The sequence below is a fragment of the Octopus sinensis genome, linkage group LG19, assembly GCF_006345805.1.
Source record: "Octopus sinensis linkage group LG19, ASM634580v1, whole genome shotgun sequence".
NCBI classification, from domain to species: Eukaryota; Metazoa; Mollusca; class Cephalopoda; order Octopoda; family Octopodidae; genus Octopus; species Octopus sinensis.
Window position 1 is genome coordinate 17,761,544 of NC_043015.1, and position 3,729 is coordinate 17,765,272.

At 44.9% G+C, this 3,729-nt stretch overlaps 1 long non-coding RNA gene across 1 annotated transcript in view; it reads left to right on the top strand.

Annotated features, from left to right (window-relative positions):
* The first annotated feature begins 209 nt into the window (after nucleotides 1-209).
* Nucleotides 210-3,729, top strand: part of LOC118767127 — a 24,259-nt gene continuing 20,739 nt past the window's right edge. The window contains exon 1 of the long non-coding RNA XR_005003024.1: nucleotides 210-233. This is a non-coding gene — a long non-coding RNA (uncharacterized LOC118767127). The remainder of the gene's footprint in view (nucleotides 234-3,729) is intronic.

The window sequence follows — 3,729 nt, forward strand, 5'->3', positions numbered from 1 at the left end:
GCTCTTTTACTTGTTTCAGTCATTTGACTGCGGCCATGCTGGAGCACCACCTTTTAGTCGAGCAAATCGACCCCAGGACTTATTCTTTGTAAGCCTGGTACTTATTCAATCTGTATATTTTGCCGAACCGCTAAGTGACGGGGACATAAACACACCAGCATCGGTTGTCAAACAATGCTAGGGGGACAAACACAGCCACACTAACACATACACACACACACACATACATAAATGTATATACATATGTACGACGGGCTTCTTTCAATTTAGGTCTACCAAATCCACTCACAAGGCTTTGGTCGACCCGAGGCTATAGTAGAAGACACTTGCCCAAGGTGCCATGCAGTGGGACTGAATACGGAACCATGTGGTTCGTAAGCAAGCTACTTACCACACAGCCACTCCTACGCCTGTATATATATATATATATATATATATATGTATATATGTAAATTCAGTAATTTTGTTGCAGAGAATTCCTTGCGAATTATATTCAAACTCGCTGCACCTTCCAGAGAAAACACAGATTTTCAAAAAATGGCCAGCTAAGACTTTAACTTTCAACCTGTTTCATTCATATTTTTAAGCGTTTGATTGGTAACCCTAATCTGCTTCCCCTTCGTTTCTCTATTTATCTCTAAACATGGCGTCTTCATGCATTTTTAAATTCCTCCTCTACTTTCAGCGCTATCTTCGTTGTTTATTCCATTCCCCTTCAAAATATGCTCCCTCGTATCGTATCGTATTTATTTATTTATTCTCTCTCTGGTTTTCATTTATCTAATTATTTTTCCCCTGAAATTCAGTAATTTTGTTGCAGAGAATTCCTTACGAATTATATTCAAACTCGTTGCTTCGATGTTCGCCCGCCCTCCCACCCTCTCAACCAATACCGGAAGTTTCTACCCCTGTCTTACTTAACTACCCCCCCACCCCACTCGCACTTCTATGTAGGGTTTATCTGATCATATAGCGCAAAAACTGTGAAATGTATGCAGGTTGTAGTCTAGTGTTTCCATATGAAATCTGCCAAATGCAAGCTTTCTTTTCAGGTACATGACATGGCTGTCCCTCATCCCAGGGTCTCAGAGGCCCACACCTCCCACACCCTCAGAGTTGGCACATTGAAAGGTAGGTCTGGAGAGATTGTAGAGCTGCTTGAACGGAGACGTGTGGATTTATGCTGCATCCAGGAAGTAAGGTGGAGAGGAGGTTCCGCTAGGCTCCTCACAGGCAAGGAACACAGGTACAAGATTTTCTGGGCAGGGAACATTGACGGGGTCGGGGGCATACTTCTTGCGGAGAAATGGGTAGATAAGGTAATCGAGGTAGTCAGAGTAAGTGACAGAGTAATTAAAATTAGATTAGTCCTTCACCATAGGTCAACTACCATCATCTCGGCATATGCCCCTCAACCAGGGCTACCGGAAGGACAAAAAGACCAATTCTATGACACCCTATTGTGGACTACCTCGTTGACAAATGACAGTGACCTTCTCTTCGTGGCAGGTGATTTCAATGGACATGTTGGACGGCATGTCGGGGGCTTCCATGGCGTTCATGGAGGCTACGGTTTTGGCTCTCATATTGAGGAGGGAACCAGGCTGCTGGAGTTCTGCGATGCAAATGACCTTATGGTCTGCAATACCAACTTCAGGAAACCCACCTCTCACCTAGTCACCTACCGTTCTGGCAGACACACTAGCCAGATTGACTACATCCTTGCCAGAAAAAGGGAAAGAGGGCTGCTTATAAATGCCAAAACCTTTCCAGGCGAAGAATGTACTCCTCAACATAGATTAGTAGTTAGCGACTTCAGGATCAGAGCTAAATGGTTGCCCAGAAGAAGACCAGCTTGGAGGAGAAGGGTCTGGAAGCTTAAAGATCCTGCAAATGGACAGAGATTTAGAGACATACTACTCGAAGCCTTTGACGAAATAGAAGGGGATATAGCTTCACTTAATGTGGAAGACAACTGGAGATTTCTACGGGACAATCTGCTAACAGCCACTGACCAGATCTGTGGATGGAGCAAAGTACCATCTCGACCCAGAGTAACATGGTGGTGGAACACTGTGGTTGACAGGGCTATTAGACAAAAGAGACAGGCTTGGAAGGACTGGAAGAACGGTGGTAGCAGGGAATTGTATCAGACAGCCAGAAGGGAAGCTAGGAGACAGGTTTATTTAGCCAGAGGGGAAGCGGATAAGAAAAAATTTGCCAATGTTCTGAGCCGTGAGGATGAAAGACTTGAGGTATTTCGTGTTGCAAGACAGTGTGTGAGAGAGAATCGTGATGTGGTAGGAGAGAAGTGTGTTCGCATGGATGATGGTTCACTTGCGCTAAATGAGGATGCAAAGAGAGAGGTTTGGAGATGCCACTATGAAAGGTTGCTGAATAAAGAAAATGAATGGGATAAAGAGAGTCTGCCGAATGTCAACCCAACAGAGGGATCAGCCATCCGAGTTGAAAATTCTTTGGTAGTTAAAGCAATTAGAAGCATGAAGACAGGGAAAGCCCCAGGCCCATCAGGAATTACTGCAGAGATGCTCAAAATATCTGGCAGTGTCGGCTATAACCTAGTCACCCGTATAGCCAACCAGGTGATACACGAAGGAGTCATACCCAATGACTGGTGTAGCAGCATACTAGTCAACTGCTAAAAAGGTAAAGGTGATGCCCTAGATACAAATAATTACAAAGGTATCAAGCTGTTGGATCAGGTAATGAAGGTTACGGAGAGGGTCATAGCCCAACTAATTAGAGAGAGAGTTAGTTTAGATGAGATGCAGTTTGGGTTCATGCCAGGGAAAGTACCACTGATGCTATATTCCTGGTAAGGCAGCTGCAGGAGAAATACCTAGCCAAAGATAAGCCCCTGTACCTGGCTTTCGTTGACATGGAGAAAGCCTTTGATAGGGTCCCCCGATCCCTTATCTGGTGGTCAATGAGGAAACTAGGGATAGATGAATGGCTGGTGAGGGCTGTGCAAGCCATGTACAGAGATGCCGTAAGTAAGGTTAGGGTTGGCAACATGTACACAGAAAAATTCAAAGTAGAGGTTAGGGTCCACCAGATTTCAGTACTCAGCCCCCTCCTATTTATCATAGTCCTCCAGGCAATTACGGAGGAATTCAAGACAGGTTGCCCCTGGGAGCTCCTCTATGCTGACGACCTCGCTCTTATTGCTGAGTCACTATCAGAACTGGAGGAGAAGTTCCAGGTGTGGAAGGAGGGTTTAGAATCGAGGTGCCTTAGAGTCAACCTAGCTAAAACCAAAGTACTAATAAGTAGGAAGGTAGACAATCCACAAATGTCTTCAGGAAGATGGCCCTGATCGATCTGTAGAAAAGGTGTAGGTAGAAACTCTATAAGATGTACCCAGTGTAAGCTATGGACACATAAGAGGTGCAGCAATGTCAAAGGTAGGCTAACTGGGAAGATAGTTTTTGTATGTGGCAGATGCTCAGGAGCATTAACCTCCGAAAATCTGCAGAAAACAACTTCCATCACTTTCCAGGGAGAAAAACTAGAAGTAGTTGATAGCTTCCGTTATCTAGGTGACCAAGTCAGTAGTGGGGGTGGGTGCGCTGAAAGTGTAACTGCTAGAATAAGAATAGCCTGGGCAAAGTTTAGGGAGCTCTTACCTCTGCTGTTGACTAAAGGCCTCTCGCTCAGAGTAAAAGGCAGACTGTATGATGCATGTGTACGAACAGCCATGCTACATGG